Here is an 11,465-nt window from a genome sequence, read left to right as displayed (position 1 = left end):
CTCTAGCCCAAGTCTGCATTCTTGTGCCTGCTCCTGGTCTGAAACCTGTCATGTCCCTACTCTAGACAAGTCCTTTTCCTTGTAATTCAGTGTCTGTGTCTTGCATTTGGGTCCATTCCCAGCAGCACAGTGTGATAGCTCTAAAATTTCACCACTCAGTTTTGAGGCTGTGCCCTCTAGCTCTGTATTTCCCCCACCTTGGGAAACATTATCTCCATAATCACCATACCTCGTCCTTTCACCATTCGGTAGGTATCAATGTGATCCCAACTCATTCTTTTCCATTCCTCTAAGTACAGGCCCCAGCTGCCAAACGCTCCTGATATTTAACTCTCTTAATTCCTGGAATCATCCTCTGGACTCTTTCCAATGACAACATATTCTTACCGAGATATGGGGCCAAAACTGCAGCCAATATTCCCGGCAACCTGACAAATGTTTTACAAAGGTTCAGAGTTATCTTCTGGCTTTTATATTCGTTTTCCCTTGATATAAATGTCAACATTGCAACTATCATCTTTCCCACGGACTCTACCTGTAAATTTACCTTCTGGGAGTCTTGCACGAAATCTTCTAAGTCCTTCCGCCCCTCCGATGTGTAAACCTTCTCCCTATTTAGATAATAGTCCTCATTATTGTTTATTTTACCAAAATGCATTATCATGCATTTCTCAACAATATATTCCATCTGCCATGTTTGCCCATTCTTCTAATTTGTCTAAGTCTTGCTGCATCCGCATTGCTTCGTCAGCACTACCTAACCCTCCATGGATCTTCGTATCATTCGAAACCCGCCACAAGACCATCAATTCTATTATCTAGATCACTGATAAATATTGTGAGAAGCAGTGGTCCCAATACTGACCCTTAAGGAAAACCAGAAGAAACCCTTTTATTTCTACTCCTGCCCACTATCTCTCAGCTACTCCTCCACCAATGTCAGTATCATTCCTGTAACGCCATAGGATCTTGTTACGTAGTATCAAGTGTGGCAATTTATCAAATGCCTTCTAAAAATCCCAGTAAATGTCATTCACTGCCTCTCCTTTCGCCACCCTGCTTTGTTATATCCTTGAAGGACTATTACAGATTGGTCAGGTAAGATTCCCCTTGACAGAAACCACACCAACTTTGACGTATTTTATCATTAGTCTCTAAGTATCTTAAAACGTCATACTTAATAACACACTCTAAACATTTCCCAACAACTGCGGTTAGGCTAGCAGGCTTAAAATTTTCATTATTTTCTCTTTCTTGCGTTCTGGGTTCAACATGATTTTCCTAATTCCTTGCATATTGAAGTCTCTTATTACAAATGTGTCATCCCCTTATTACACACCTTTTCAATCTCTCTTCGCAATCTCGACTCCACATATTATCCACTATTTGAGGCCCGATATAAGATTCCCATATGTTTTTGTTTTAACCTTTACAGTCTCTTGACTCCGACCACAAAGATTCATCAGTCTCTGATGCGATGTCACCTCTTTCTGAAGATGTAATCCCATCTCTTATCAACAGACATCACCGACCGCTTATGACTTCCTGACTGTCTTGTCGATGTAAATTATATCCTCTGATGTTCAGCTCCCAACTCGGGGTTTCATTCAGCCATGTCGCAGTGATGCCTACAACGTTGTACAGACCAATCATCAAGTGCGCCACAGGTTCGTCCACATTATTCCAAATGGTACGCACATTTAAACACAGGAGCTTCAGTCCTGCATTCTTAATCCTTTTGAATTTTCCCTCTGTGGTACAATTTAACTCTTTGCTCCGTCTGCAGTTTTTACCCAATCATTGGCCTGTCCTTCCTTGCATCCATGTTCTGTCCGTCGTCTGCTTCTAAACATGTTGGGTGATCCATGGCTTTATGATATCCGCTCCCATCCTCATGACTAATTAAGTTAAACCACTCCCAACAGCTAGTAAACCTGCACGTAGGATATTGTTCCCCGTCGGATCAAGTGCAAACCATCCCTTTTGTATGATGCCACGTTTCCTAGAGGAGGTGACAGTTCTCCAGAAAGCTGAATCGCCTGCTCCAATAATTCAGCCACTCGTTTATAGGCCACTTCATTCTATTCCTACCCTCACAGTCGCGTGGTACAGGCAGCAATCCCGAGATTACGACATTTGATGTCCTGCTTCTCAGCAATTCATCTCTTTTTCTACCTACGTCGTTGGTAGCAACGCGTACAAGGACTTCAGGCTGTTCGCCTTCCCTTATCAGGATATTTTGGACCTGTGGAAAAACATTGCGGACCCTACTGTCTGGGAGGCAATCTGTGTTTCATTTTCGCCTCCACAGAATCGCCTATTTGCCTTCCTGACTATAGACTCTCCTATTACTGTTACTGTGGCGACCCACTTTCTGACACCCACGAACCGGCTCACGAAAAAGCGCGCGCAGGCAGAGGGCCGGCGGCAAAAAGGGCGGGAACGGGAAGGCTTTAAAAGCGGGCCGCGAAGTTTGAATAAACCTCTTTCATTGCAACTCCAACTCACCGACTCCGTGTGGTTATTCTAGCGCTGTGTGTAGCACATCGCTACAATTGGTGACCCCGACGGCCCAAACGGTATTTGGACCAGAGATGACCGACGCTGCATCTGTTCACGCAGTTTCGTTAAAACTGCCAAGCTTCTGGACGCTGCGAAGCCATTTATGGTTCGAACAAGCAGAAGCACAATTCCACATTCGGCAGATAACCTCGGAATCCACTCGCTACTACTACGTGCTGAGCTCCCTCGACCAGGAGACTGCTGCACAAGTTGAGGAGTTTATACAGTCGCCCCCGGAGGACGGCAAATACACAACATTCAAAACCCTGCTCATAAGGACTTTCGGACTTTCACGGCGCGAACGAGCACGCCGCTTAATGCACCTGGATGGTTTGGGAGACAGGCCGCCGTCAGCATTAATGAACGAGATGCTGGCCCTGGCTGAAGGACACAAACCCTGCCTCATGTTTGAGCAGGCGTTCCTAGAGCAACTGCCCGAGGAAGTATGCCTGCTGCTGTCCAACGCAGATTTCAGCAAACCCCGGGAGGTGGCGGCCCGAGCAGATGTGCTGTGGATTGCCAGGAAAGAGAGAGGGGCATCCGTCACACAGATCACCAAGCCGCGTGCCCAACGAAAGACCAGACCAGGCCCGGCAGCAGAGCCTACAAAACCCGGCGACGGGAGTGAGGAGCCCAACGTACAATGGTGTTTCTACCACCAGCGGTGGGGCACGGAGGCCCACCGCTGCAGACCGCCCTGCAAATTCCCGGGAAACGCCAAGGCCCAGCCGCTGCCGATCGCTACGGCGGCTGGCCATCAGGACAGCCTCCTGTACGTCTGGGACAAGCAGTCGGGACGCCGCTTTTGGTCGACACCGGTGCGGAGATCAGCGTCTTACCTCCAACGAGTTACGACACCCGCAACAGAGAACCGGGACCCACCCTGAGGGCCGCTAATGGCAGCACAATACGAACCTACGGCACCCGCACGGTGCGGCTACAGTTCAGCTCCAGCCGGTTCACGTGGGACTTCACACTGGCCACCGTGGCCCAACCACTGCTGGGGGCAGATTTTCTACGAGCCCACAGCCTGCTGGTCGACTTGCAAGGGAAGTGATTAGTCCACGCCAAGACTTTTCAAACGTTCTCCCTGGGTGAAGCACAGTGCCAGCCCCACACCTGGACTCCATCACGCTGTCCGACGATGAATTCACCAGGGTCCTGGCGGATTTCCCATCAGTACTGACACCGCAGTTCACGGCAGCCATGCCCAGACACGGAGTACAGCACCACATCCCGACCCAGGGACCACCCCTCCACGCCCGTGCTCGAAGGCTTCCCCCGGACAAGCTCCGACTGGCGAAGGAGGAGTTCAAGAAGATGGAGGAATTAGGGATCATACGACGGTCCGACAGCCCATGGGCCTCCCCCCTTCACATGGTGCCCAAGGCAACGGGGGGCTGGAGACCATGCGGTGACTACCGTAGACTGAACGAGGCTACAACGCCAGACCGCTACCCTGTGCCGCACATTCAAGACTTCGCAGCAAACCTACACGGCGCAAGGATCTTTTCCAAGGTAGACCTCGTCCGGGGATACCATCAAATCCCTGTACATCCGGACGACATCCCCAAAACAGCACTTATCACCCCGTTCGGACTTTTCGAATTCCTCCGAATGCCGTTTGGTCTAAAGAACGCCGCACAGACTTTCCAGCGGCTAATGGACGCGGTGGGACGCGACCTGGACTTTGCATTCATCTATTTGGACGACATCCTCATAGCCAGCAGTAGTCGGCAGGAGCATCTGTCCCACCTCCGCCAGCTCTACTCCCGCCTGAGTGAATTCGGCCTTACAATCAATCCAGCCAAATGCCAGTTCGGACTCGACACCATCGACTTCCTGGGCCACAGGATTACTAAAGACGGGGCGACCCCGCTGCCCGCCAAGGTAGACGCGGTCCGCCACTTCCCCCGACCTAACACAATCAAAGGCTTGCAGGAATTCGTGGGTATGGTGAATTTCTACCACCGTTTCCTCCCCTCAGCAGCCCGAACCATGCGCCCCTTGTTCACTCTAATGTTGGGTAAGGGCAAGGACATTACCTGGAACGAAGAAGCCGCAACCGCTTTCGTTAAAACCAAAGAAGCCTTGGCGAACGCCGCGATGCTAGTGCATCCCAGAATGGACGTTCCTACTGCCCTCACGGTGGACGCATCCAACACAGCAGTCGGTGGAGTGCTGGAACAACTCATCGAGGGTCGCTGGCAACCCCTCGCGTTTTTCAGCAAACACCTACGACCACCGAACTCAAATACAGTACTTTCGACCGGAAGCTATTGGCACTGTACCTGGCAATCCGGCATTTCAGGTACTTCTTAGAAGGTAGGCCCTTCACCGCGTTCAACGACCACAAACCGCTTACCTTTGCGTTCACTAAGGTGTCCGACCCCCGGTCGTCCCGCCAGCAGCGACATCTGTCCTACATCTCCGAGTACACGACGGACATCCGGCATGTCTCTGGAAAGAACAATGTCGTGGCAGACGCACTTTCCAGACCTACCATACAAGCCCTGTCCCAGGGGGTGGACTATGCAGCGCTGGCAGAGGCACAGCAGGCAGACGCTGAGATCCCCAGTTACAGGACTGCAGTCTCCGGTTTGCAGCTCTAAGCCCTCCCCGTAGGCCCAGGTGAGAGGACCCTACTATGTGACGTAGCTAATGGCCAACCCCGCCCCGTCGTCCCAGCAGCCTGGCGCCGGCGGGTGTTCGAATCCATTCACAACTTAGCACACCCTTCCATCAGGACAACTGTCCGGCTGGTCTCCAACAGGTTCGTGTGGCATGGACTTCGTAAACAGGTCAGTGAATGGGCCAAAACGTGTATGCAGTGCCAAACGGCCAAGGTGCAGCGGCACACCAAGGCTCCGCCGCAGCGGTTCGAACCCACCCGCCGGAGGTTCGACCACATCCATGTGGATATCGTGCGGCCCCTGCCAGTGTCACGAGAAGTGCGGTACCTCCTAACTATGATAGACCGGTTCACCAGATGGCCAGAGGCAGTCCCGCTCAGCGACACCACCTCCGAATCCTGCGCCCGAGCACTGATCGCAACCTGGGTAGCACGCTTTGGGGTACCGGCCCACATTACCTCCGACAGGGGCGCCCAGTTGACCTCCAGCCTGTGGTCGGCTATGGCCAGACTTTTAGGAACACAGCTACACCACACAACTGCCTACCACCCACAGTCGAACGGACTAGTGGAGCGCTTCCACCGTCACCTGACATCGGCTCTCATGGCCCGCCTGGAGGGGCCTAACTGGGTGGACGAACTTCCCTGGGTCCTGCTCGAAATCCGCACGGCGCCCAAAGAGGATCTACACACCTCGTCGGCCGAGTTGGTGTACGGCGCGCCCCTGGTCGTCCCAGGAGAGTTCATGCCAGCCCCAAGGGGCAAGAGGAAGAACCCACAGCAGTCCTGGACAGACTACGGGAGAGGCTCGGTAACCTGGCCCCCATACCCACTTCACAGCACGGACAGAGCCCGACCTGCGTACCCAAAGACCTGCAGAACTGTAAGTTTCTTTTTGTACGACGGGGCGGACACCGGGCACCGCCACAGCGGCCCTACGAGGGGCCGTTTAAGGTGATCATGAACAACGGGTCCATGTTCGTGCTGGACATTGGGGGGGAGAGAGGAGGTTTTCACGGTGGACCGACTCAAACCGGCCCATGTGGACTTGGCGCAACCGGTCCAGGCTCAGGCACCGCGGCGCAGGGGCAGACCTCCCAAACAGAGGCCGATCCAGACTGTGGACATTGGGGGAGGTATCGGCGGTTCTGGGGGGGGGGGGGTTATGTGGCGACCCACTTTCTGACACCCACGAACCGGCTCACGAAACAGCGCGCACAGCCCGGCAGCAAAAAGGGCGGGAAAGGGAAGGCTTTAAAGCGGGCCGCGAAGTTTGAATAAACCTCTTTCATCGCAACTCCAACTCATCGACTCCGTGTGGTTATTCTAGCGCTGTGTGTAGCACATCGCTACATTACAACTCTTTCCACTTCCATAAACGTTTGACTTACGGGGCCAGAATCTGTACCAGAGTCACTGCAGCTGTTGCTTCCCCGCTCCAACAGTACTCCATATCCAGTGCTTATTGCTGAGAGGGACGGCCACGGCAGTGTTCTCCACTATCTGACGGTCTCCCTTCCCATTCCTGACCGTCACCCATTTATCTGTCTCATGTAGCCTTGGAGAGTCTACTTCCCTCTAGATCCTATTTATCACCGCTTCACTTTCCCTAACAAGCCGAAGGTCATGGAGCTGCAGTTCCAGTGCCCTAACACGGTCGCTAAGGAGTTGTATCTCGATGCAACCGGTGCAGACGTGGCCACTGGGGAGGCTGGTAGTCTGCTGGAAATCATATATGAGACGCAGAACATAACACTGGCTCTGTACACATATTTCCTATTCTGTTCAGTGTTCATTCAGAATAAGTAATAAGAAAATCACGGAGCTCATTGCATTTCATGGAGCTACACCACTGAAGAAATTGATCTATCTCACTACTGTACACCTCCTCTTCACCATCTAACAATAGCTGTGCTTAGTCCCACGGACATAATTGTAGAACGTACAGTACAGCAGTGGGCTATACACGGATCCTTGATGTGTGCCAGTGTTAACAGTCAATGATAAGTATTTTCGATCTGCACCGAATGCGGTAATCTGATGAGTAAGTGAAGAGTCTACTTGCAGAAGGACATGCAGTGGTCCAGGTGTTAGAACTTGTTGACTAGTACTGAGAATATGATGTTGTATTCTGAGGAGTAATCAATAAACAGCAAGCTAACGGAGGTATTGCTAATGTTCAGATGATCCAAGGCCAAACCAGTGATAATAGATTAATTGTAGGCACATTGTGGCAATTGGCAAATTTCAGCAGGTCGTTCTCCATGCTAAGGAAAGAATTGCTTCAGGCCATAATGAAACTCTCATAGTACTTCGGCCGGTTAGGTTTGTGTGCAACTGGGAGATAGTCGTTGAGCCAACTGACGCTGCCATTCTTGGGCGCTCTTTAGATCATCGCCCTTTTGAAGTGGTCCCCATCCTGCGACAGTAGCGTTACGAAAGATGCCTTGGAACATTCCAGCCAAAGGTAATATACAGTGACATGCAAAAGTTTGGGCATCCAATGTCAAAATTCCTGTTACTGTGAATAGGTAAGCGAGTAAAAGATGAACTGATTTCCAAAAGGCATAACGTTAAAAATGACGCATTTCTTTAATATTTTAAGCAAGAATTTTTTTTTTTTGATCTCCATATTTTACAGTTTCAAAATAGCAAAAAAAGGATAAAGTCCCGAAGCAAAACATTGGGCACAAGGACTCCAAGTCCCTTTGTATTAGTTCCCCATCCATTGTATTTCATTTGCCACTTTTTTGCCCTTTCCTCCAAACTATCTAAGTCTCTTTGCAGGCTCCCTGTTTCCTCAACACTACCTGCTCCTCCACCAATCTTTGTATCATCGGCAAATTTAGCCACAAATCCAATAAACCCATAGTCCACATAATTGCAATACATCGTGAAAAGCAGCGTTCCCACCACCGACCCCTGTGGAAATCCACTGGAAACCGGGAACAGCCAAAACAAGATCACATTATTCCCACTCTCTGTCGATCAGCCTATGTTCCACCCATGCTAGCAACTGTCCTGTAATTCGATGGGTTCTATCTTACTGAACAGCCTCATGTGCGGAAGCTTGTCAAAGGTCTTCTGAAAATCCAAGTAAACCACGTCTACTGCATCTCCTTTGTCTACCCTGCTTGTAATTTCCTCAAACACTGCAGTATGTTAGTCAGGCATGAAATTCCTTTCAGGAAATCATGTTGGCTTTGTCCTATCTTGTAATGTGCCTCCAGCTACTCTGTAATCTCATCCCCAACAATCAATTACAACAACTTCCCAACACTAACAGGTCTATAATTTCCTTTCTGCTGCCACACACCTATCTTAAATAGCGGAGTAACTTTCAGAAATATCCAGTCATGCGGTATTATGCCAGAATCTATCGATTCTTGAAAAATCATTATTAATGATTCTGCCGTCTCTGCAGCTACTTCCTACAGAACCCAAGTGTGCATTCTAACACGTCCAGGAGACTTATCCACGCTCAGACCCTTAAGCTTCCTCAGCACATTCTCAGTCGTACATTTCACTGCACATACTTCACTTCCCTGACACTCTTGAATATCCGGTGTACTGCAGATGTCTTTCACTGTGAAGACTGATACAAAATACGCATTCAGTTCCTCTGCCATCTCAGCGTCTCTCATTAAAATAGCTGTAGCATCAAATATACTTCGACTAATAAAAACAAGCATCACTTAAGCTTTGTTAACTACACTATCGACCGGAAACACCTTATCTTTATCTGGGTAAAAGTAGACACCTTGTTAGACCTGTGGTTTTATCCACCCAATTTGGCTCAGCATTTCAAGATCTCCTCCTTGTTTATCAATTACTGAGCTCATCGTTGTCTAGACGAGTGCAACGATACCAACGCTTTGTAAGATCTTTCTTATCCCTCTCGCTTCCATGTAAAAATGACCACGGTGAGTATCATGACGACCAATTTGGTCCACTGCACTTGGTTCACTCTCCAGAAGTGGCTGCGTGACCTTGGCTTCACTAGAAGAGAGATCAAGTCAACCAGCAGGACTGTAGCTGAGGCAGCAGAGAAAGGATCAGCATGGGTGTGGACCAAGTAGGTCCAGAGGGGCAGATAGTCAGGCAGTGTATACATATCTTGCAAACCCTTCAGTAGTTGCATAGACACCTGAAGAGCAGACTATCTGTTGGATGGAAGTGACCAACAACTCTGATAGAGGCAGATGCCAAGTTTTTAAGCTCACCAGTGGGAGGTGGTGCACTGCTGGTCCACCTCCTCGAGGGAGTCTTGATCGTAAGCGGACCGCAACTCCTGAAGACAGGTGGCAGATCAACTGATAATCCCACTGGTGATAGCACAGGACAGTTAACATGTTAGTCCATGTGTATTTTGTAACTCCCTGTAGAAATGTTGCTATTCCCCTTCACAATCTCTGATAGCGCAAACCTATGGCTTCATGGTTTCGTCTTTAGTGTCTCTTCCATTTCAGACACTTGTCAAGTACCTCATTTGTTCTTTACTGTCTGTATATTAGATACAATCGAATAGTATAGCACAGTACAGGCCGTTTGGCCCGCGATGTTGTGCCCACCTTCAAACCTTGCCTCCCATATAAACCCCCACCGTAAATTCCTCCATAAACCTGTCTAGTAGACTCTTAAATTTCACTAATGTAGCTGCCTTCACCACTGACTCAGGCAGTGCATTCCACGCACCAACCAGTCTCTGAGTAAAAAAGCTTCCTCTAATAACCCCCTTGCACTTTCCACCCCTTACCTTAAATCCATGTCCTCTTGTATTGAGCAGTTGTGCCCTGGCGAACAGGCGCTGGCTTTCCACTTTATCTATTCCTCGTAATATCTTGTATACCTCTACCATGTCTCCTCTCAACCTCCATCGCTCCAAAGAGTAAAGCCTTAGCTCCCTTTATCTCTGATCATGATGCATACTCTCTAAACCAGGCAGCATCCTAGTAAATCTCCCCTGTACCCTTTCCAATGCCTCCAAACCCTTCCTATAGTGAGGCAACAATAACTGGGCATAGTAATCCAACTGTGCCCTAGAGAAGTTTTATAGAGCTGCATCATTACCTCGCGACTCTTAAGCTCTATCCCTCGGCTAATGAAACCTAACACCCCATAGCCTTTCTTAACTACACTATCTACCTGTGCGGCAACTTTCAGGTATCTGTGGACATGCACCCCAGGTCCCTCTGCTCCTCCACACTTCCGGGTATACTGCCATTTACTTTGTACTCTGCCGTGGAATTTGTCCTTCCAAAGTGTACCACCTCACACACCTCTTGGTTGAACTCCACCTGCCACTTCTCAGCACACTTCTGCATCCTATCAATGTCTCCCTGCAATATATGCTCTGTAATTCTCTGTTATTTTAAACCAGGCTTCAGATATCTCTCAATAACAAAGGGTCAGAAAACCTGTTTGCTTTGTCTTTTATTCTGACAGGTACATGCAAACATTGTACTCCCAAAATTTCTGAAGACCTCCCATTCATTTGCCAGAAAATAACCTGAGCCAATAGACCCTTTCTACTCCTGCCTGACAACGGCAGAATTGTCTATTCTCTGTGCAACACCCTGGGAAATGTTTCACTGCTAATGTAATGGTTTCTCTGTGGCGCAGTATTTGGGTTTATAACTGGAGATAACGGGGGCTTTGAAATGTGAGGCGTCCAATGAGTAAAGTGTTTTTTTTTTCTTTCTCGTGTGCCTGAGAGTGAAGAAGTTGCGGGATTTTGTTCGTCAGGACATGGAGAGAGAAGATGGCAGAACGGAGAGGACCAAACTTCAAACGGGGTACACTTGGACTGGGACAGGGAGTCGACGACGCCTGGGGGAAATCGATGGAGAACAAACTGACGGGAAAATCGTGAGCTGCAACGTGCGCATTAGACTCTTTCCTAAAAATGGGCCCATTTTCTTTTCGTTTTCTTTACTAGCCCTTCAGTCAAATTAAGAATTATAAAGCTCAATAGTTTCATTGCATATAGTGTACTGTTCGTTATTTCGTAGTATTGACTTCTAACAGGGAAAACTATCACTCAACATCCACACAAACGAGATTTCACCACTTTCGCGGGGGCAGCGACTATCTTCTCCTAGACTAACGCAGCCCGCCGAAACTGAGGGTTACAATTGCGGGGAGTCGTTCCGGGATTCATTTCATTGAATGCTGGTTGCGTGTTTTAAGTCTGTTCTAGTTTCGATGCTGCCAGGTGGAGTGATGGTGTTCATCCACGGGGGCTACCGGTAATTAATGCGTGCGTGTTGAG

Source organism: Mobula hypostoma, chromosome 14 (assembly GCF_963921235.1).
Source record: "Mobula hypostoma chromosome 14, sMobHyp1.1, whole genome shotgun sequence".
NCBI classification, from domain to species: Eukaryota; Metazoa; Chordata; class Chondrichthyes; order Myliobatiformes; family Myliobatidae; genus Mobula; species Mobula hypostoma.
The sequence above is the reverse complement of the archived record's forward strand: the minus strand, read 5'-3'. Positions refer to the sequence as shown.